General features: G+C 35.7%; 1 long non-coding RNA gene across 3 annotated transcripts; it reads left to right on the plus strand.

Moving 5' to 3' along the window:
* Nucleotides 1–1,774: 1,774 nt before the first annotated feature.
* On the plus strand, nucleotides 1,775–22,758 carry LOC111772565 (uncharacterized). 3 transcript variants are annotated; one of them, XR_011436096.1, is made up of 6 exons: nucleotides 1,775–2,039; nucleotides 11,815–11,979; nucleotides 13,065–13,212; nucleotides 17,891–17,982; nucleotides 18,881–19,129; nucleotides 21,277–22,758. It is a non-coding gene; the product is annotated as an uncharacterized lncRNA (long non-coding RNA). The 3 variants fall into 3 exon arrangements; XR_002806522.2 differs by lacking the exons at nucleotides 17,891–17,982; nucleotides 18,881–19,129 and having other exon boundaries at nucleotides 1,790–2,039; XR_011436095.1 differs by lacking the exons at nucleotides 17,891–17,982; nucleotides 18,881–19,129; nucleotides 21,277–22,758 and having other exon boundaries at nucleotides 13,065–17,726.
* The last annotated feature ends 2,000 nt before the right edge of the window (nucleotides 22,759–24,758 follow it).

A 24,758-nucleotide genomic window follows, 5' to 3' on the forward strand; every position in this document is an offset into this window, starting at 1 on the left:
GTTTACTGAATGTGTGACTAGTGAAGAAATTAATTCCTTGAGCTTTCATTTCTTCATCTGCAAATACTTAGAAAGTGACAATACGCAACTTGTACAGTTGTTGTGAGGATTAAATAAGATAATGTGTATAATGCATTTCCGCACAGTGCTTGGCATAGGTATTTTCATTGAGAGGAAGCATAACACGGTGAGAGACTGAACAGAAGATTCAGTGCACATCGATTCCAGAGCCAGAATGTCCAGGTGTGAATCTTGGTGCGACTGGTTAGTCTCTTACTCTTCTGTTTTCTCATTTGTAAAATGGGAAAATAATGCTACTTTATATATTTGCCATGAGGGATAAATAAATAAGTTAATGTGTGAAAAGTACCTAAAACATTATTAGAATGCTCGATATACAGTAGATATACATGACTACCACTACAAATATGATTCTCATAAACATGACCTCCTTTAAAAATGCCTAATTCTGTGAATGAGAGAAGCACCAATATTTTTCTTTAAAACTAGAAAAAATATTTCTATTGAGTGTTTTCCTACAAACAGAGAACCGAATCCTGAGGTGCCGTAAAGTAGTGCAGCTAGGCGTCATTTTTGAGATCCACACAGCTCTGAATACATAACTTGGGGGGAGGAGAGAGGCAAAGACGTATGTTTTTTTTCCTCCCTATACCTGCTTTTTCTTTCAGACTCTTCTGTGGTAAATAACAATGGCAACTAAAACATGGTAGTGAATTCTTTCTCTGTCTTCTTTTATAACCATGTGGAAATTCGGAAGCTGGCTACAAGACCCCCTAGATTAGGAAGAGATTACTTGTGTTCTGAAAATGGCTGTGGCCTTCTAAGTGTCTAAACAGTAGTCCAAGAGAACCTCAGGCTGTACGGAATAGAGCACATGTTAATAAAGATATTTAAAGGGCGTCTTTAAAGGCTATGGATCAATGGTTCTCAGTTGGGGTGGTTTATCCCCAGGGGACATCTGGCACTGTCTCGAGACATTTTTGTTTGTCACAACTTGGCAGTACTACTGGCATCTCGTGGGTAGAGGCCAGCAATGCTGATAAACAATGCACGGGACAGCTCCCCCACAACAAAGGACTCTCTGATCCAAAATGTCAATCATGCTGAGGTCGAGAGCCCTGCTGTGGAGAGAGAGCCTGAACTTCTTATGGTACTTCATTCCAGGGAATTTCTACTTCAGCACAACCTTATTCCACACATAAGTGTGTTTGTTTAAGCAGTTGTGCCAACATTTCTAATACCAGTCACTACTGATGAGGAGACATTTCCTGTGATGCTAAAAATAGCCTGTTGGCAAAGGTAACGTGACTTTAGTACTGTTATTTTTATCAGACCCTAATTGCCAGGAAACGTTCTTTCTGCTGGTTTTTACCACATAATTATGCACTTTCTGCATGTGACCATCATGAATTTACTTTTAAAATACTGTAAATATTTGTTCTAAATACATATATAAGCGTTTCCTCTACTATAGCTGTAACTGGGGAGTAAAATCATACTTACTTGTAAAATGCAATCCATGTAAGGGTCTGCAAGGTAAGAATTGCCGCTTTTGAGCGGAAGATGATTTCACGAAATCAAAGTTTCATATTGTAAAATGTATACAAAGGGAGGTTTTTCCCATTTTGTTTTTATAATATAATTATGTTCTGTACTTCTCCCAATGTGAGTTATTATCATGATTATAAAAACAAGGCGTATTTATGGCCAGTGAAAAGAGTCACATGATCTCCCACCCATCCCTCCCTCCCACAAGTCACGCTCCCTTGAGGCCACTGCTTAGGTTGTGTTTCCTCTGCTCCATTTCTGTAAATCTATGCCTATCCCCCTCCCTTAAATGGGAGCACTGACAGAAAATTCTATTATGTGCATAGAATTGGCTTCATATCAGAATAAATTGCAAGAAGCAAGAAGGGAAAATTCCCTTCATCACTTCACAATCACAGCTCTCAAGTCAAAATAAGAAAGCTTTCTCAAAGGCCACAGGACCTGCGCCCTGGCTCTCCGTAGGAAAACTGGTAAGTTTTTGTCGTTGTTTTAAGATGGCTTAGCTTTACTTACGAACAAGTCTTGTTGCCAATAACTTTGCAATTTTGTTAGCTTAGGAACAATATCTTGTTGCCAATAGCTTTGCAATCACAGGCCTGAGGAGGGGGGTTGGGTAGAGACTGACCTACTCATTGGTCTCAGAAGTCTCAGGAAATTTCTGGTTTCTACTCTCTTTCCCAAGGCTGGCCTTAGACATGTGGGTGGTTTCTACTCCCTTTCCCAAGGCTGGCCTTACACATGTGGATTCCAGGCTTAAAGAGTCTCTGCCAGAGAAAGAGTGAGTTCCATCTCTTTTCCCCTAGGAAAATTATACGTAATTCCATTCTAATTCTTTTCACTTTTAGAAAACTATAAAGTACTTGGCCCAATGATAGACCGTGGGCTACATCCTTACATCAGTAGGATTTTTGAGGAAGAAAGGTAAAAATGCGTGTTGAACTTCTCATTTTGAACCAGATTTTTAAGTTAACATTTAAAGACTATTTTCCCCAACTTGCTTCTGTTTGTCTACTCTTATTTTGTCTCCAAAATTATTTATCCTAAAAAGCTTATGCATTATTTAAAATATCTTCTTACCCTGTATCCAGCCATCTTATCTTGGAAAGAGGAAGAACTTGAAAGAGAACTGTCCTTTTTACAGATTTCTAAAATACTACTTTCTAAAGACCTTAGAATTATGAATAATGAAAGAGTAATTTAAAACAGCTATTGAATATTTTTTAAAACTTTCAAGAATGTGGTCAAATTCATAGTGTTTTTTAGTTTTGAACCACCGTAAAACTTACAGTAAAGTCAAACACAAAGCAATATGGGAATTCCCTCAAGAAGCCTCTGAATCTGGGCTATAGTTTCTTACTTATACATTTTGCTTAGTGCATTGTGGAAAGGCCTAGTCATTGGTTCTAATGGACTTTTTATATGTAATTTATAATTACTCTTAAAATATAAATATAGAAAATGACATTAGATCTAACACATAATATGATTTGAGTTATTTTCTGATCTAGAAAGAAACTCCGTGGGAACACTAAAATTATTTCACACATATATGTACACGGAATCAACAAAGAAGATACCGTTGTTCTAAACATCATCACTTATTGATCCAGATGGATTAAATTAAGCAAATACTGTATGAGTTAGTTTTATAATTTACATTTAGGAAAACAACATACCTTTCATACAGAAAAAAGAATATTTTATCACTGAAGAATTACATAGTAGAAATAAAAATGAAAATCAAAACCTTTCATTGAAATTTTTTAATGCATGAGAAGGAAATAAATTTACAAATATATTTCAATTATTTCACTTCTTATTTTTTTTAAAAAAGGGTTGTTCAAAAGAAAAGATAAATTAGAAAATAAAATTGGGTTAAATATGCAATATAATTTGGGTTCCATGCTCTGGAAAGAAGTTACACCATAGGAACAACAAACTGGTTATGTCACTTATTAGATTTGTGGGGAATTTGGCAAGGAAGATATCATTTCTAAACATCGTCACCTATTGATCAAATAGTGTAATCTTATATTATCAGCCTTTTTTTTTTTTCGGAATAGTCTCAATAAGTTTAGCCATTTTTATACTTTGTAAAAGAGTTTTCACATCTATGAAATATCTAAAAATTAGGTAATGACTTGGGTATTCTGATATATTTGGTTAAATCAGATGAGACATGTCAGCAGAACTGTCAAAAGTTGTTTCCTTCCTTGGAAGTTTACAATATTGGTGCACATAAATATGCTCTGACAGTTGAAAGAAATTTCATGACAAGCAGCAACCACTGCCTGGAGAATTATCTTCTGTTGTAAAGTCCATATTCTTTGTCTTATAAATTTACTGTGATAACCGGTTTGCTAGGAAATCAGCTATAAATAAAGAAAAACAGGACATCCTAATGAATTTTAGAACCATATCTCAGTATTTGAATTTATATCATGATATGTTTTTTGACTTCTATTTGACAAAAAATCAGCGATTTTATCATGATAATTGAGCCTTTTCATAGGTGAGCAATTATCAACTGATGGAGTCAATGATTAAAATAAAACAATATAAACCCCCCTAAACACATACATACATACCCACACGGACACGATGACTTTAACGACGCAGTGATTTTAACGACACTTGGGGGAACCAAAAGGTTTCCAGGGCGTCAACTTTGCATTATCTATTGGTAACCATTAATCACACAGAATTGCTTCTATTCCATTGCTGTTACATGTAACCATTGCAAACATGTGTACATGTGTAAAAACATACATGTATATATGTATTTTGCTTCTGTATTTGATTTTGTCTCTGACCTTATACTTGTTCCCTGAAGGGCATCTTAATGTAAAGGAAGAAAATTGTTCTGTGATGTAGGAAACACAATTCTAGTCTTTCCTCTATCACTCAAAGCCCTAAAAATGTCTAGATGAATCCTCAAGTCCCTATCATTTCTCACATTGTGAAGCTTTATGTATAATTTCAACAGAACAAATATCCCCTCTGAATTTTTCTAAATTTTAAAAGAACTGTTACAGAAAACTCCTAATTTTTTTGTTTTAATCTACATCCTATTAAACTTATAGATTCTTTCCAAGAATTTTTTTCTTGTTTGAAAAGAGTATGCAACAACCATTATTTTTTGACAAAAATATGTAGAGTGATATCTCCATATTATAAATATATTATTTAAAAATTATAGATGTAGCCATAAAGTTATATATTTTATCCTGTGTCATATTTTTCACACTTTTTGTTTCTTTTTTTATTATAGTCTTTATTTCCTTTTGTGTACTGTCTTTTTCTATATAGACAAATACTTCATTTATTTTTCATTTACAGTTTTCTTCTGGTGGCAGACTTAAAGGGATCTCCACTTAGGGAGTGTATGAGGATTCTGTGGTTGCTGAGAAAATTCATTTCAACTATACTCAGGAATGGGGGGAGGAATGCCAAGACAGTTTGGAGTCTCACTGGGCCTATCTCTGGATCAGGTTATGGTCAAAACCTTGTTTATCTTCTGACCTTATCTGTATCATAGAAGCATTTCAAGTCCTGACAAATCAAGGTTAGCACAGAACCAATTCCAATAAACCCCGAAGGAGTGAATATTAACTTTCCACACCAGTGCAATTTAACGAGCTGTTTACTGAAACGCACTTCAAGAATGTGCATGAATAAAACTGAAATTATTGATAAAAATCTGGAAGGAACTCTTCTCAAAGCTCAAGAATTTATTTCATGTTTGCAATATTTTTAGTTCATAGTTTCGCACATTGTGGGGGGACTTCTAGATTGGAGCACACATCAAGAAATGTTATTCTTCTCTAAAAGTTCCTCCCTGGTAGTGATGAGGAGCCCAGGGAGATTTCTAAAATTCATTAAGCCGCTAAGTTACCATTTAGAATGTATTACACAATATTAATAATAATTAAAAATTAGGATTGGTGTTAAAGACAGTACAAATATAATAAGGTAAGATGCCAATGGGGACAAAACAATGCTTTAGGACCTCAAGAACAAGATTGCAAAACACAGTTCAAGGAAATTAGTATTTTACCTGAGACAATAAAACTTGCAACATAATTGAATTTAAAATTCAATTCAATATAGTTTAAGATAATTCTAGGATCATCCTTGATGTACTGCAACGATAATGCAATAAATGGTATCATTATATCTTGGAAGAATTAGTGACATTGTTCAACGCCTAATAAACTAGACATGGGGTGACAGACCATTTCTGAACATATTAGCATGTGACATTTTGCTTCACTTTAAAATGTCATTTGGGAAATTATCTGAATAATTCAGGTCTGTAACTCTTTTGACAAATATCAAATAATTGAAAGTAGTGTACTGGCTGGAAATGTCTCAATGTTTGCTTTGCACACACTCTTTTTCCTTTTTGCCACAGACAAGCGTAAGCTACAGCACAAGAGGGATGCTTTCTTGCGATTAGCGTAGAATTCTTGACTCATAATATACCGAACTAAAAAAATGCAAAAAACTCTGTAGAACATACATAAAGGGGATCTAATAAATATGAATCAAATGTAACTTATCAAAGTTGGAAATAAAAGCTATGCATAAATTGCTTAGTATATGGGGCATTTTATTAATAGTACATTAGGGGAAATTAGAATAATATTTTTTACCAAAATCTTGAAGTGAGTGATAGGAAATACGAAGGAAGAAGGTTATAAATATCTTAACGCTCTTTTCAGAATTTACAAACTAGTTACCAAATGAAGAAGGATTTTGTGTAATGGGAGAAACATGGGGCAAAACGGATATGCTGTAAAATTTTGGATTATCTATAAATGTATGATGGGCGTAGGAGAGAGACCAACCAGAAATGAGTTAAGTAAGAACTGGAATAGTGCATATTAGCAGTGATAAAATGCGCAATCTGCTTGCAAAGTTTAAAACAATGAAATCTTCCATATCCTTTAAAGTCAAACTCAAGTCGCATGGCTTCCAAGTCTTTGCCAATCAAAAACAATCTTTTCTTCCCTTCTTCTGCCTTTGTAATTTGTAATTCTACTTTAATTCTCATTGTGGCCTGTATGGGATTATATCTCTTTATATATGTTTTTGTTTTCCAAACCACACTGCTAGCTGCCAGAAGGTAGGATCCTTTTCACTCTTCATAATAACGGTTGAACAAGATTAACTGACTCGATGAGAATATAAGTGTGATCCAGCTTGGACAACTGTCACTCCATTTCGTTCCAGAGTTGAGTAAGCAGATCTGGCAGGCTAGGCTGGAATCCCATGGCTTCCACATAGCTCTTTGTTGTACATACTTAGGTGAATAGGCAAACTTTTCAGAGAAAAAGAGGTATATACCTTAGTAAAATTTATCTCATTCGAACGATAATGATGTCTCAACCTGGAGTAAATTTGAATGTGAGATATATAGGAAGTATATCCTGCAATGTACCGAGAATATGGACATGCCATGAAGACAGGGAACAACCAAAAGCAATGCAGAAACAGCCATCATTCCTTGTGTGTGTGTGTGTGTGTATGCACGTGTATACATTTTATGTCAGATACTTAAAGATATGCAAGCTGTGCCTAATACCTGTACATACACGTAGTTTGTAATCATGAATTTTACACATATGATACAAAATGCTATAGTGTTATGCACCATCCAGATGCGTAATTGAGAGAGTATGATGGATTCAAATATGGAATTAAGATCTCATGTCAATCAATTAGAGCAATTTAAATTGAACCGTGGCTATTGTGAGCCAATCATAAGGTGTTTTTAAAATCCTGACTACAAGAGCAATATTCTAGGATGGTTTCAAATGAAAAGATATTTTTAAAATTTTAAAATAAATTAATGGATTTGATCCACTGGTAATCGTTTCAGTGGTTTTGAGAGACATTTTCAAATCATACCCTCAAAGTTGAGGAAAAAATAGGCATAATTCTTGAGCTTTCTCTGCTTCAATTTGTAGGTCTTCTCACTTTTCCAGCTGCTAATAGACTGGGACCAGTTCAAATTCCTGAGAAAAATATCTCATTGGCCAACCCAATTGTCATCATCCTCGTGTGGGTAGATTTTTAAATACCAGACAGCTTATAGAGGAGCCCTGGTCAGTCTCTGTTACCTGTCGTTGTGTCAGGAGCCCACAGCAGACCTACTACGCGTAGCTCTTGGGGTTGATTATGAAGTAGGGCCACTCCGGGGCTCTCCTCAGCCAGTGGTAGGGATGGAGCAGGTTTCTCATACAGGGATGACGATACGGCAGAAACCGAGATTCATCTGTCCAGTAAACATATTTTCTTATGCACATATTCAAATGTAGCCAAACTATGCACATGCCAAACTGGAAAATTATCTTTGAATCTGTAAAACATATGAAAATCTGAAAACTAAGTACCCAGTGGAATTTAAGGAGAAAATAATACATCCCCATTAAAAAAGCTATTTTTCTTAATTGGCAATATTTCCTAGTGCATTTCTTTTTATCCTTTCCAACAAAGCATAAGTAAAGCAATTGACACCTGGAATGTTTGGCAAACGCTTTAGTCGTGGCACACAGAGATGAATACTTGGCAGACCCGTGCTGAAGGCTGGCATATCACCAAACCAGGGGATGACCTGATGCCTGAGATATGGCTGCTTTCCTTTTTACCCAAATTGGGCTTTGTATTTAAATAAGAACAACAGTGTTATAATTTTAGGAAGCCGCAGAGGTGTAGAATTCAGCATTAGCCGAAGCCTTCTCCAAAAACAGATGCATTACATTATTGAGAAAAACTGTCTTCAGTGGAAAAAGAGCTATCCCAGTTTCAGTGGAAGAGTTCATGCGCCACATCCACTTAACATGAAGAGAAATTAAACAAGCAGCAGGACGTCACCCTTCCCTGAATCAGCCTGAAATTAGCACAGCAAATGGATACCCACACTAGACAAATCAAGGGCAGTAAGTGTACACAAGTACCTTAAAAAGATCTAGAGGATCAGAAGCTGGGCTAACCACTGCATTACTGAGTTAAAGGCCACGGCCCCCTATGTGCAGTTCAGTGTTCAGCCCACTTCTGCTGCAAGCACTACTACAAGACCACCAACTGCCCCTCACACCACGACACTGGTGACAACACTAGCCACATGGCCCCTGCTACCATAGATCCCCAATATCTCTACGACCTGGCTGCCACAAGATGGCCTTCGTCTCACTTTCATCTGCCACGTCTTGCACAACTGAATGTAATTTGTATCCAGATCTTTATCCCTAAGGGCATTTGGGAGACACACTTGCTGGAAGAGGCACGGAGCGGAGATGAGGGAACACCATTCCTCACACGCAGCACCATTTCCTCCTCTAATACTTTCATCTCCCAATTCGATCTTACGTCTTTCTTTCACGTCTTATTTTTCCTTTTATTCAGTATCCTTTCCTATCAATTATCTACTGCAAAAATAAAACCCCCTGATTTTGTAAACTAGCGCATCACTTGGCAGGTAAGAGGAGGTGCCCGGCATGAAACATCATTTACTTTGTTCAGTACAAGAGCACTATATCTTTCTTCTTAAAGCAGGAAAACAAGAGTTACTAGAGAAAACTTTAGAGTAGTCACAAATATATTTCAAGTTCTAGTGATATTGCTGTATAATAACCCACTATTGCCAATCTATAAGCATCTTGCTCTCGAAGATATTATTTTTACTCATGACAACAAAATGTCTGATTCTGTTTAATATGGAGAAACATTGCTAGTAGAACTATCACGCCAGAATCTATCGCACTGGTGAATTTTAAATATAGAAGATGTTTTGTAGTTATGGGTACATTTTGAATTATTGAATTTTGCTGTGATTCTTAAAAGGCTCATTGGTGACTTTCCTTTCTTGCTTGTTATTCTTAATTATTATTTAATAAAAAGAATGACTCCATTTCAACATTTTCAATTCTTACTTTATAAAAAGAATCCTTGAGGTGGTGGCAGAAAGCGGCTCAATTTTTCAGACAAATAAAAGGAATCCATGCTAAAATGATGAAAAGCATTATATAATATTTTATTTACAATAAAATTGTAAGTTCCTCTGGGAAGCAATTATATTCTGGATGACACTGACTAATAGCATAAATTTCAATAAAATTAAATTTAACAATGCAGAGTTACTAATAATTTACAATAATTAACATTGTAAATACACTGGCTAAAAGAAAATATTAAATCTGGTAACTTTTCTTGGGACTATTTTGGCTTTCTAAATATAATCACATCAATTTTAAATATTAGTGTGTTTCTCTATCTATAATTTATTTTGTTTTTTTTTTTTTGAGGAAGATTAGCCCTGAGCTAACTGCCGCCAATCCTCCTCTTTTTGCTGAGGAAGACTGGCCCTGAGCTAACATCCATGCCCATCTTCCTCCACTTTATATGTGGGATGCCTACCACAGCATGGCATGCCAAGCGATGCCATGTCTGCACCAGGGATCCAAACCGGAGAACCCCGGGCCGCCAAAGTGGAATGTGTGCACTTAACTGCTGTGCCACAGGGCCGGCCCCCATATTTTATATCTTCTTCATGTCTATTATCATCCTAGCTGAGACCTAAAGTACTATGTTGAATAAAATTGGAGATAGTGGGCACACATATGTCTGACCTTAAAGAAAATGCTTTAAATATTCATTAAGTATTATGTTTGTTTTAGGTTTTCAATAATTATCCTTTATAAGTTCAAGAAGTTTCCCTTTTGTCTGTAGCTTTATATCAAGTTTCTATGATGAATGAGTGTTGAAATTTATCCATGCTTTTGCTAAATCCATTGAAACAAAGCACATGATTTTCTTCTCCTTTAGTATGCTGACGTGGAAAGTTGTATTAGTAATCAAAGTACTTGGTTAAGAGAACTTGGTATGGTTTTGATGTCAGAGTTTTACCAACTTGTTTAACAAATTTGAAAAGTTACCATTTCTCTCTGTTTTCCTTCCTCCTCTTAATATTTTGACAGACTCTTCAAAAATATTCTTAATATTTGAACAGACTGAGGCTGTTTCTGTTTGTTTTTGTTTTCCTCCCATGGAAGAATGTTATACGAATGATTCAATCAATTCTTTTCCAGGTATACAACTGGTCAGGTGGTCAATTTCTTCTTGTTTCAGTTTAAGAATGCATGTCTTGTAAGTTTCCAAATTTAATCTTATAAATGTAGTCATCCTTTCTCATTATCTTTTTAAACGCTTTTACGTTAAATTATAGGCATTTTAATTTTACTAGTTTTCTTAGATTATTTTCTCACTACGTAGAAGCTGAGGCAAAATGTTGATTCAGGGAGTTTCCTTTGGAGCTCAGCCCAACAGCAGGGAGGAAGAACGAGGCAGACTGATGCATGGATGGCAGGAATGTCAGTGTAAATGTAAATTATCCAAAACACCACAGTGGGTTATAGGGGCCCAGCTGTGCTAAAATGTCCAGAGACCTGTCCAGAAGACCTGTGAGACATAGCTACCTAGAGGATGAAAGGTGGGAACATACATCTATCACCTTCGGTGTCCTTTAACCAATGACTGCCTATGGGAATATTATCTCCCCCACATTTCTCAGCTGCTCATACACACATTCCAAATAAGTTTCCACCAATGGCCACAACACTGGAGGGAACTCAGGCAGAAAATGAAGCCATGTAGTGTGTTCTTTAAGTGGGCTACTTCTGGCAAGAAGAGTATCAATACACATACAGAACTATCCACTACATAACTGAAATCAGAGGTGATACTAAGAATAAACAAAAGCATTTGATACAGTCCATTCTTTGCATCAATCAAATCCATTTGTGACCTAATTAAATTTTTGCTATTGTGGAGTATTCATGGCAATGGCCTGCAATCTTTACGAAATATATAACATATGAAGGTTAGTATACCAAGCTTCAGTTCCTGCAACTGCAATTGTTTACCTGATCATAATTGATATTCATAATGTCTCTCCTCCAATATCCATTCTAGATATTCCTTTCCTTAGCTAGAATTTATGGTAATCTAGGTTGTATTCCTGTAGTTTGACCCAGACTTTCAACCCAAAGAAATCTGGGTTCTTGATTACCTTCTCTTAATAGAACCATAGTTGCTGAAATTGCACATTCACTATTTTCATTGGGAATTGAAGTAACATGATATGCTCTGGTGCCATCTTTATCTAGCAGAAATCATTGCTCCTTGTGATAATCAGAATTGATTATTCCTGCCAACGTAGTAACTTTGTTCTTTGATTGCTAGGCCACCATCATGAGGAGTCCAAAGTAACCAGATGATAACCAGAGCTTCAGTTTCAATAGAACTCTTACTGAGCCACACTGTTGAAAGCATTCATCACCCTGGGAGCCAACACCTTAAATCCAGCATTGTCTAAGCTTTCAAGGCTTGGCAGCCAGAACTCCATAGGTAAGTTGCTTGGATGAAGGTGAGAAGTGTCAATCATATTTTCACCCCTTCGTCCCTGGGTGTCATACTGCTAGATATATACAACTGTTGGTTTAGTTTCATATAGCACATTCTAAAGGATAAAGCCCAAATGATGGAGGGTCATTCCCAAGATGGTGCTGAAGCTCCAAGATCAAACTACAGCAAAGGGCCAAATCTGGTCCATCACTAATTTTTATAAATAAAGTTTTATTGGAGCACAGATTCTACCATTCTTTTATTACTGTCTTTGGCTCAGAATTAGTAGGTTTACCATAGATCCTATGGCATGTGAAGCCTAAAATATTTACTACGCCCCCCTTTACAGTAAACGTTTGTCAATCCCTGTTGTAACTGGACCTTCAATAGGCCATTACAGGCCTCTAACTGGTCTTTGGTCATGGACCCATTGATGCACCTATTTTACCATAAAATAAGTCCTTCCACTGAGGGGATGTTATGAGTTATTGATAACCTTTCAACAAATCAAGCTTTTCCTAAACTGTTGGATGGGAATGTGGGCAGAAGCACTACAGGCAGAGAAAGAAAATTTTTATCTGGAGCAGAAGGCAGTTCAGATGAATTTACACTGCTGCCCCCTTCAGGGTAGAAGGAGGTCCTTTGTGTTTGACTTCTTGCTAAGGAACTACCTGGTCTCCTTGTGGGATGGTTCCACTTCTTGCTAAGGAACTACCTGGTCTCCTTGTGGGATGGTTCCATATCAAGGGCTCAACCTCAATTTTTGCTACTAGCAAGTTAGTTATTCTAAAGTGGCAATAGTTACATTAGCCTTCTTGAGAGAGAAGTAGCGTGGCTGGGCCAGTGCATAGCCTCCTTGCTTATGGCCACTCTGTTCATAGACCCACTGTACAAACTCTCAGAGAGTCAGGGACAGAGACCTGCTGCCATCTGCTAGATAAGCTCTATTTTCCACCTGTTTGTCAAATGCCTCCTCTGCGGTGGACGGTTTCTGGAGGCACTCACTTGGCGCACTTTATGCTCATCCCATAGATCTGTCCACACACCTCTCCCCGGGATCACCTTGTCACCAATTCTGTTCCTTCCAGACACAACCTGCCTCCCGGAAACTATCGGTATTGATACAAATCGAATCATTAAGTGGGCTCCTTGAGACTCTCCTTACAGAGAGGATTCCCCTCTCCAGTGTCCTTGCTTGTCGAATTGTAACCCACTGACCAGCCGCATCAGCATCAGGTGGGAGCTTGTGATAACTTCAGAATCTCAGTCTCCATGCCAGTTCTACTCCGTCAGAATCTACATTTTAACATGATCTCTAGTTGGTTCTCACGTGAACATTAAAATGTGAGAAACACTGAAACAGTGTACTTTCTATATTGCAATGTAATTACACTGTAATTATTATGTTAGTAACATTAACAACACTTCTATCCTGGATTTTTCAATTTCTCCTTGAGATTTTCTCAAGTACTTTAAGGCTTTTTAATTTGATATATAAAAACTTTGAATTATAATCAACTCTTGCTTTATTAAAGCATATCATGTTATAATGACTTCATGTTCTCCTAGTAACTTTTTTGGTTTTAAAATATGTTTTGTTTGATATTAACATGACTCTTCCTAGCTTTCTTTTTGTAAGTATTTTTTTTAGTATTTTTGGAACCATTTATTTTTAACATTTCCATGTCCTCAACTTATTTTTAAACTTTTAAATTTTTATATTTCTATGTGTTTCTGATAAACAGCATGTATCTGAATTATTTTTATTGAATATTATATTAATTTTTAAAATAGTATATTTAATCAACTTTAAATGGTACATTTAATCTATTTAAAGTTATTGTGATTATCAGTATATTTTGATATCTTTCTGATATCTTATTTTGTGCCTTCCCACTTTTTCAACGCTCCTCTTCTTTTCCCTTGCCTTGATTTGGTACGATATTTTCTTTTTAAAGTTCACATTGTTCCATAAATTTGTAAAATATGTATTCTATGTCTGTTTTTCCAGTGGTTAAATTTGGATTTTGCCAGGTGTACCTTACAAAGTCTACCATTAAATTTAATATTTATATACTCTCTTTACAAATAATAATAGACCTTGGAACACTTCAACTGTAAATGCCAGCTGAAAAGGTTATATTTGTCCAGATTTTAGTTTATCTTATATTTTTTTAACCACACAAATTAAAAATTATTTATTTTTTATTCAAAGTTTGTTACACGTATGCTTTACTTACCCATGTCCGCTTTCACCATTTGTTTCTGACTACAGGTGTTCTTTGTAGGATCATTTTTTTCTTCCTAAAATAGATCATTTACAGTTTTCTTTATTGAGGTTGGTTGGTGGTAAACTCTCTATTTTAGTTTATGTCAAATGTTTTTAATTTGCAATTACTCTTGAAAGATTGTTTTTCTGGGATACAAATTTCCACGTAGATACTTCTCCACAGAATCGTGAAGTTCTATATTTTATTGTTACTGGTGGGAAAACTTCTAGCAACATGCATTTCATTCACTTTAGTGATGTTTCCAAGCTGCTCTTCATAGCTTTGTCTTTCCCATTTTGAAGTTTCACTAGATGAACTTAGGTGTGGATTTCTTTGGATTATTATTCTTCAGATTTATTGTATTTCATTACCTCTGGAATCTAAATTTTTTTATTTGGGGAAATTTTCAGCCGTTATTTTTGCAAATATTGTCTATCTCTCATTCTATCTTCTCTCCTTCTGTAACTCCAGTTATGGATACATAGATAAAAGAAATCTGTTTCCTCTACTCACAGCACTTCTGACACCAAATATGTTTTCTTCTCACACCAAGCAATTCTCTGCAGATACTAACTGGGTGTCCTACAATTTGATTCAATTCTGACACTAACTATCTGGAGTTAGTACAGACCCCACAGGTTAGGAGCTCAGTCCCCCAGGGCTGCTCCCCACTTCAGATGCCAATTGCAAGTAATGGATCCCTAGGATACTCACACTTCTGTCCAACTTGGCTACAAAGTTGGGACTTCCAACAACTCTCTCTCAGTTCGATAATTACTTGACTGGCTCACAAAATTCAGGGAAACATTTACTTGCTTTTACTGGGTTATTGTTAAAAAAATGTTATAAAGCACACAGATGAACAGCTAGTTGAAGAGATACATAGGATGAGATCTGGAAGGGTCTCCAGTGTAGAAGCTTCTGTCCCCCTGAAGTTGGTATGCACCGCCCTCCTAGCATATGGATGTATTCACCAACCTGAAGGCTCTCCAGACTCCATAGTTCAGTGTTTTTACGGAGCTTTCATCTCTTCAGCCTGATTCATTAAATCTTTGGCTATTGGTGATTAACTCAGTCTCCAGCCTTTCTCCCCTCCCTGGAGGTCAGGGTTAGGGCTGAAAGTTCTAATTTCTGATAACATGGTTGGTCTTTCTGTGACCAGCTCCTATCTTGAAGCTATCTAGGGGCCCCCAGACACCAGTCCTCTCGTTGGCATACAAAAAGACTCATCATTCAAAGATTCTAAGGGTTTTAGAGGCTCTTTTGTCGGGTACCAGAGAGACAGAGACCAAATACTATAACAAAAGATGTTCCTATCACCCCTATCACTCAGGGAATTTCAAAACTTTTAGGAACTCTCTGCCAGGAATGAGGCACGAAGACCAAATATATAATTATTACATCACAATATTGAAGTAGAACTTGTCATTCTATGTTCCACGTCTCAACATTCTTCCATGTTTCCTGTTTCTTTACCTTTCTATGCTGAATTCTGGGAACTTTTTTCAGCCTCAATTTCCAGGTTATTGATCGTCTCTTCAGCTGTGTATCATTTGTCCTTTCTCTCATTCTTCACAAGATTTTTTTCTTCCCTTAGAAGTTCTCTTTGACTAATTTTCTATTGTGCCTGGTCATTTTGGTTGTCCCTTTACTCTGCTTATTGACTTCACCTTTTATCTCTTTAAACTGCTTGATATAGATCTACTTTATTTTCTTTATCTGATAATGCTATTTTCTCCTATGGATGGCTTAAATTTCTTCTTTTTTCTATTGATTTTCTCTCATGGTGGCCTATTATTTTTCGTTTTATATATAATTTTTTTTTGTTCATATGTAATTGAACAAATATTGACTGCTGAGAATTTAACTTGTGACAATCACAGGGGACCTCAGTTGAGTATGCTTTCCTCAGGGAAGTTTTACCTTTGTTTCTTCCTAGCATCAAGGGACACTGCAAACTAGAAATTCTTTAATATTATTTCTTGGTTTGGGATTCCCCAAGGGGTGGTGGTGGGGCGGGTAATATAAATTAGAATTTCTCATCCATCTGGGAGCAGGCTTACAGTGACAAAATTTGGAGCTTGTTGATAAATGATGATGATGATGACAAAGTTTTCCACCCAGAGCACAACAGAGAAAGATGGGGATTCTTTTAGTCTCATTTTGGCAACAGGCAGATACTTTCTAGCTCTTTTTTACTGAAGGTATAACATGTTCAATGATCCTAGCTTTACGTGGTTAGTTACTGGTCAGCTTCTCCTTCCTCCACTTTAAATAGCTTCCACATATTTAAGCCCTGGAATCCCAATATGCATGTGCCCATTACTCTCTGGTCATAATCAAATGTCTTTCATCATTCTCACACTCATAAAATGTAAGTTTGATCACTTCCATGTGCTTAACTGGGTGTCACGTGTACCATCTCACTTCTTCATTTGCCTTGTCATTTCATTTTCATAGCAAATAAATTGTTTTATGGTTAAAAAGGAGAAAAAAATCTGTTATTCTAAATTATCTACTACATTATTCTATTAAAATAGAATTAGAAAGAGAAAATTTTCAAAACAATACAAAGTTTTAACTGTGATTTTCAAAGGCCAACTCTCTCTATAAAGAAGATTCTAAAGGGTCAGCCCCGTGGCCAACTGGCTAATTTCACACTCTGCTTCAGTGGTCTAGGGTTTTGCCAGTTCAGATCCTGGGCACAGACCCAGTACTGCTCGTCAGGCCATGCTGAGGCAGCGTCCCACATAGCAGAGCCAGAGGGACCTACAAATGGAATATACAATTATGTACTGGGGGGCTTTGGAGAGAAGAAAAAGAAGAAAAAAAAAAGGAAGATTGGCAACAGATGTTAGCTGATGTGCCAATCTTTAAAAAAATAGATTCTATGTTTCTGAACTGATGAGAGACATTCTTATTACATGGTTTGGAATATTACTAAATATTCTTTACATTTTTTAAAAGGAATCATTCTTATTATGAAATATCTTATTAACAAACTTTACTGACACAAATATTTTTGAGAATAATGCAAAAAAAATTTCAAATATAAAATTTTTAGAAATTGTATGTGTCCTCAATAAGAATTTTTTTCATTTTTGTAATATATTTCTGCTGTTCTTGATAATCAAGCCACTCAATTTTTCTGTGGAAGAAAATCATTGAAATGATATTCTTTGATTAATCACTTAGGCACTAGAGAGTGAATTATGATATGTAAGAATTAACTTGTCTTTACAAAAGTTTTTGTTTTACATTATTAGAAGCAAGCCTCTTTAAATGTTAAATTTCAATTAACTTCCTTGGGAAAACTTAATAGATTCTTATTATTTCCTTAAAATTAATCCTCATAAACTTGGATTAAAATATGTGGAAGATATAGATTGTCTTTTCTTTCTTCTCTTCTCTTTTTCCTCCACCTCTTTCTTCCTTTATTTTTTCTCTTGATTTTTGAAATCCTCAAAGAAGAAAAGAAAACTAAAATGTAATTTCTTCTGCAGCGTTTTGTGTTGACGCTGAAAATTTGGCCAGAAACAATTCTGCTTTAAACATTCAAGAGTGTGTGTCTGTTTTCAATATGAACTGAAACGTTAGGGAAAACATTTTAGACTTACACAGCCTTAAACGATGTTGCCTGCCAGGAACCCCGAGCAGCTGCAAAACTCACTAATGAAAACTGGGACCGCTCTTCACAGAAACGGCTATCAAATATCTTTCCAAATAGAAAATAGAGGTGAGCATAATTAACAAACTAAATAGTGAAATCATGTATATTTCTGCGACTTTCATTCTTTCCGTCTACACTGATGCAGAGAAAGTGAGTTAATTTTGCAAACTTCACAATGATGGGTGGCAGGGATTAGTCTCCTCTCACTCATGTCAGTCACACTCAAACCTGTTCCAGTTTAGATCTGGCAGGAGACTGAAGAGATTTTGAAGTCAGGATATCCAAAGCTGAGAAAGCAAGTTTTTCTTGGGATTACACGGAACTGATCAAAGAGTGGGAAATTACACCACATTGCTGCGCTGTGCATTGAGGCTAGGAAAGGGTTTGAGGGGAACATTCATTTGGTCTCCCACCCATATGTGACACCACTTCTGTGACTAGAAAAATGTGTTAACAAAGGACAATAATAATATTTCATCTTTTTGGGGATTCGTGTATGTGCCTCAGAGTGGAGGCTGCAGGACAGGGGTCAGGGGAAATATAATAAAAATATAAAGGAGACGATAACTCTGATAACTCATATTTCTCCCAGTTAGTGTCTTTCCACAGTGATCTAATTGGTACAACAGTTTTACATAATTGCAGAAGGCTAACAATAAATTCGAGACCACTTTTATCTAAGATTCTGAATGTTGTTCACAATTTTTCTCTCATAATACTTTAAGACAATACAGTATAGAAATACTTGAAAAATAGTTTGTGGTTTTCCATCCCCAAATATGAAAAAATGAAAGCCAAATAATATAGGAAAGATTTTACAAGATAGATAGTATGGTAAAATTGAGAAAGCAGTGAAGTAGTAAGATTCGAGACAGAATTAAGCAACGTGTCTCCAAGAAATGATTTATTTCCAGCAATTTTGTTTAAAATCCATTGAATCAAATTTTTTAATTACCCCAATCAGATTTCTTCTGGCTGCTACCACTATGATCTCCTCCATGGCTTCTCACACTTAATGTTCATTTGGATCATCAGAGAATCTTGTTAAAACGCAAATTCTGATTCAGTCTCTCTGATCAAGTTGGGACCCGAGATTCTGCATTTGTAACAAGCTCCCAGATGACTCTCACGCTGCTGGCATTTCTATACTTTTGATAAAAAGATGTGCAAATCCTTGAATGATTTCACACAGGATGGACACGGAAAATATTAGGTAATTAGGTAGCAAAATTTGTGTTTATTTGCAAGATCAACTGTGGAATGTTTTTTAATTCAAAGGAAATCAATTATTTTCAGGTTTTTTAAAAAATAAATTAATCCATGTTTTTATACCTTCTGCATTGGAGGAAAAATGCCTCCTCAAATCACATAAAAATATGCAGTTATATTTGTCATCTGGGTGTCTACGTTTGAATGAGCTAGAAACATTTGTGTCTCTATTTTGAAAGGATGCTGTTGGAACATTTACATGGCTCTGGAGCTGAGTGTGTTTCTGAAGAAGCATAGGCTATAAGATATCTTCCTAAAACCAAGAACCCACAAAAGGCATTTCTTTGCTATTAAATGACAATTTAAAAAGTAGATAATCCTCAATAGTGACAGTCTGGGACTTTCCTGACACAAAATACTATGAAAATAGAAATGTGGTATTTTGTTAATTTTTGGCTGCTTATTTAGAATCTCCTTCCATGAAGGAATTATTTATATTTTTTCTTACCATGGAAATAATGCCTTCAGGAACCTTTTATAGATTCTGTTGTCATTATTTTTTAGATAAAAATAAAGCCCTCTTTGTACTATTTACTTGAAAACTGTGGTGTTCCTTCCCTTCCCCAGGCAGACCACCCGATGCAGTCGTGGCCTCCTTGGGAGTGGGCTTTCCTTTCCTTCCTGTCTCCTACCAGGCCATAGTTATGTGCCCTTCTTTACACATGAAGTCCTATAACTGGGCAGTTGACAGATTGCTACTTCCAAAGTTACCTGCACCAAAGGAGCAAGATTTTATAAATATATATTGGTATTTTTTTTAGAAATTTGAGCAGTGGCAAGACTGGCTCACATTGCCAGGAGGGAGAAAATCAGCTGAATTTTAGACAATTTATTTGTGGTCTTATTTTTTTTATTTTTATTTTTTGGTGAGGAAGATTGGCCCTGAGCCAACATCCATTGCCAATCTTCCTCTTTTTGTTTGAGGAAGATTGTCCCTGAGCTAACATCTATGCCAATTTTCTCTATTTTGTATGCGGGACTCCACTACAGCATGGCTTGAGCAGTATATAGGTACATGCCCAGGATCCAAACCCACAAACCCTGGGCTGCCGAAGCAGAGCATGCAAACTTAACCACTGAGCCACTTGGCTGGCCCCAATTTGTGGTCATTTTTAAAATGAAAGTGTCCACTGATTTGTTGAACACACAGGACAGCATGCCAAGGCGGAGGTTAAGGCTAGAGATTAAGGTTGACCTGTTGGATCAGGGCTTTGGGAAGAGGTGCAGTTACTGAGGGTGGTGGGAAAGGGGCTGGGTCTGAGGCTAATGCCCACAGTGAGAAGAGAGAGGACAGAATTGAGAAAAACACGAAACTTGCTTGAAGCTTCATGTCTCTATTTTCCAAGTCTCTGTTTCACTTAAAATTGGTTGATATGTTAATCTTTGGATCAAGTGATACATTTCAAATGCAAGTCTCACATATTAGAATTTTAAAAAAAAATGTGCCTATAATATAATTTAAATTTTGGTGACTATCATCTTAAAGCTAAATACCTTATTTATTTGCAACAATTATTTAGAATGAACTAGTTACTGATAATATTTTCCTCAATGTTCTATCTGAGGGTTATATTTCATTAATATCCAATGCTAGTAATTTGTTCTAAGAATAGAGATTTATAAGCTTGGCAATGAGAAGAAAATAAAAATTCAAAATCATTAATATTTATTAAACTTTTTTGGAGGTCCTATAGATAATTATAAGAAACAAATTTCTAAGTAACTAAATTGTTTTATTCTGACTGCTATAAAATAGACAAAGATGAATTCTATAAAAATATCCAAAGATTAATCAGTCAATTTATACAGCAAATGTCCCTCCAAAATTTTGCCTTTTAATCAGAAATAGTAATGATTTCATTAATTTATAATAGAGAAACTAATCAGAGTTATATTTTAATAGTTCAGGCAACTATTAGTAAATGAGCATAGCAAGATATTCCTATTAGAATGATAAAATATATGTAAGAAGTAAGAAAATTCTAGTATAAGTATTGAAAATACAAATCATACTTGAATATGGAATTCTGCATTGTTTTATTTTATTTTTTCCTTTTCTTTCCTTCTGCATCCGTTCCTAAAATTCTATAGAATTTCTACCTTTATCCAGGCACGAATACATCATTTTAGAAGAGAGAAGAACAAATGCACACTTTTGAGTATGGAAATACTGTGATGTCACCAATCTCTGCTGTTTCATGGCAAGGAAAATGATCTTCTACCATCATTCCTGGGATGGGACATGTGCCATATCAGTGTAAAATTAAACTGTTGATAGATATAAGGTTGTCAATATGATTTTAGCTAAATCCAGTACTTATACCATAATCTCATTCAATTCTAATGGTATCTCTAGTTCAACCAAGCTTAATTTATCAATAACTCAAATATCTCAACTCACATATTTTCTCATTCTACTTTTATTCTTGGATTTCACATTGATTTTATCCAAAATAAATTCTCTTTGGAAAAAGAAGAGTATAATTAATATATAAATGTTAGCAAATAAAATAAATAATATCTTGCATGAATATATTTGGAGGAATTTCAGAAACTTAGCATTGTGCCCTTGTAAATTATGCCTTCAAAAATATTTCTCTAGTTTTCTTGTCTAATTTGAAGAAATGCCTCTAATGTTAGGAATTGCAAACTATGTTAAGGGGAAAGTAAATCAATTACACAATGGGGTACTGAAAAGGAATTTTATGGGAATGACTGGTTTTAATTACCTCAAAATACAATGCAATTGTCAATACTGTTTTTAGATTAAAGTTTATTGCAGTGACCGAGAACCTCAAATCCCTACTCCAAATGATAACCACATCTTTCACCTTATCAAGCCTCAGAAAGAGAGAGACTATTTGCCACTGATTTAAAGTTCAGAAAACTCTGAATTTTATTTGTAATCTCTAATGATGAAAGCTGTCCTTAGGATAACTTCAAATTCTTCTCATCAGTTTCTTCCCCTTCTATTCTAAATAGTACTAAGTATTCAAGTTCTGACATCTTTAATTTCTCAATATCTTTTTAAATAATTTCATTTTGTTATCCTTTATTGTGTTTCTCTCTCTTATTTGATAAAAATTCTTGAATACTCATCTATCTTCTCCCTGTCACATCATCCTGATCCTGAACGTGAAAGTTTATTTTATACTTAACTCCACTTAAACTGCTTTTGTTGAAATCACCCTTGCTCCTCTTTTGTTCAAATCCAAAGGCTTCTCTCTTAATACTTTTCAGTCACTTTCTCGTGTTTTAGGCTCTTGATCATATTCTTCTTAGTACACTGTTTGATATTTGTCTTAGGATTCTCTGGTCATTAGGTACATATTAACTCAGTTGATTTGTCTTGACTTTTGAAACTGACCTTCATTCTCCCAGTATTAACCATGTGTTTCAAGACTTATTGTCCCTGCTTTGGGCAATTCAGTGGTTGCAAAGCCATGTCAAATATGGTTCCTGTTCCCAAGCCGTTATGGTTTAGTTCAAAAAGTGCTAAACCATGTACAAAAATGTAAATACTAATTATAAGGCAGTAAATGAATTCTAAATAAATAGGTCAATTTTGTAGTACTGACTCGTTTCCATTTTTTTACATTCAGGCATTCTTTAGAGACGGTTTGCTGGTCTTTTCTCGTTTAGAAAAATATGTTCACTTTATATATTTTTCCTGTTTTGGGATCTTTCCATGAAGTCTTATAAAAGATGACCTAACTGAAATATCCAAGTAAGTCCAGCTTGCAGAACAGCAGTCAGCCCGAACCTGTGAAAGGATCAGTATGGTCCTGCGACTATGGACCTTTGCCACCAAACACGTCTGTGTGTTTGAGCTGACGCAGAAAGTCCCTAAAGTGTTATTCCAGGTTCTTGAAGGACACAGCACCAGTTTTCTTACTATTATTTAAAAGATAACTTCCCAAGGTGATCTACGGCAGGGCATACCCACAATTACTTGAGTTATAAATCCAGTTGTGCTAGTATATTCTTTATTCTATTAAAGGAAGAAGTCTTCCAATTCTCCCTTAGAAATATTACTCCAAGGGAGCATTCTCCTTCAGCATCACATTGTTCCATGAGGCAACATTTCTTCATGAAATTAAAAAAACATAGGATTTCAGAATTGGAACTTGTGAGAAAGATAATCCAATTGAAATATGTATTGCTAGCAAAATAAAAATAAGGAAGTAAAATGTGGTATTTGAAAATACGACTGTTAAAGATATCAGAGGAAAGATTGTCCTCTAAGCGGAACTTGGATGGTCACAGGCTGAGCTGCAGATCAGGACAGGAAGAGATTAGGCAGAATCCTGGCAACCAAAGGTTTCGAGAGAGGTTTCGAACCAAAGCAGACTTGAAGTGGATTGTAAATCTGAGGAAGCACTGCCAAACAGTGTTCCAAACACTAGACTGAGAAGATGAGCATAGGGGCCCAAAAATGTATGTGTGTGTGTGTGTGTGTGTGTGTGTGTGTGTGTGGAGAGGAGTGGTCAAATAATTCTGGACTTTCTGGATTAAAAAATTTTTGAGTGTTGTTTTCTATCAGGACTTCTCAGAAACTTTAATGTATTTGCTTGGAAATGTAAAGAAATAAGAGTATCGGGTAGCTGATCACCATTTTTTTTTTAAAGGAAATTTAAAATTTGTTTGTAGGGTAAAACTAGGCTAAGGAGAGATTTCACTCATGACATAGTGCAAAAGGTTTTTAGAAGCACTTTCTCCTCTCTCTAGTGCCACTCACGTAGCCCAGCCAGCTGATCGGCCCCAACTCCCCTCTTCTCTCCTAGACTCTGCAATTCTCCACCTAGAAGCCACTGGCTGCTGCTGCCTTTGGTTTTTCGTACCCTTCTTCTCACCTTTTCCAATCTTTTCTGGCTGTAATCTCTGATTTTTACAATGAAATCAAATAGCTCATGGATGCTTTCAATACTTTTTCGCAATCCCATTGTTTCAACCCTCCCAAGATTCAGAAAAAAACAAAAAAGCAAAGACTACTTCTTTTTAGCTGATTAGAGAGAAAGATAGAATTTAATTCGTTCATTAATTAGTTTATTTACTTATCAACGTATCTATTTACTTTCATATGTATAAAACAATTATTTCAGAGCCTGGTGATTGCTAAGAGTCAATAAATAGCAACTGTTACTACTATTAATGAGAAAGGCACAGCATGGAGGGTGGAAGACTCACCAAGCCATTTTAGGAAAGAGCCCAGAAGTTAATATCCTGAGTATGGAAATCTAAACTAAACAATGCCTTAAAAGCAAGCTTTTATTATTGAAAATGTACATTTATGTAAGTAGAAAGAATAATATAATTAATCCAATGTGCTCATCATCCACATTCAACAATTATGAGATATGACCAATCTTCTTTGAGTTACACCAACATTCACTGGTTTATTTTAAATGGATCTCAGGCATTGTATGTTTTCATCAGTAAGTACTTCTATATATCTCTAATAGATACGGATACTTTACACAAACCACAAAAACTCTTATTACATCAGGATGATCATTTATTATTCACGAATACCATTAAATATCTTGTGTATGTTCAATTATCCCCCAACATCT

This window comes from Equus caballus, chromosome 2 (assembly GCF_041296265.1).
Source record: "Equus caballus isolate H_3958 breed thoroughbred chromosome 2, TB-T2T, whole genome shotgun sequence".
NCBI classification, from domain to species: domain Eukaryota; kingdom Metazoa; phylum Chordata; class Mammalia; order Perissodactyla; family Equidae; genus Equus; species Equus caballus.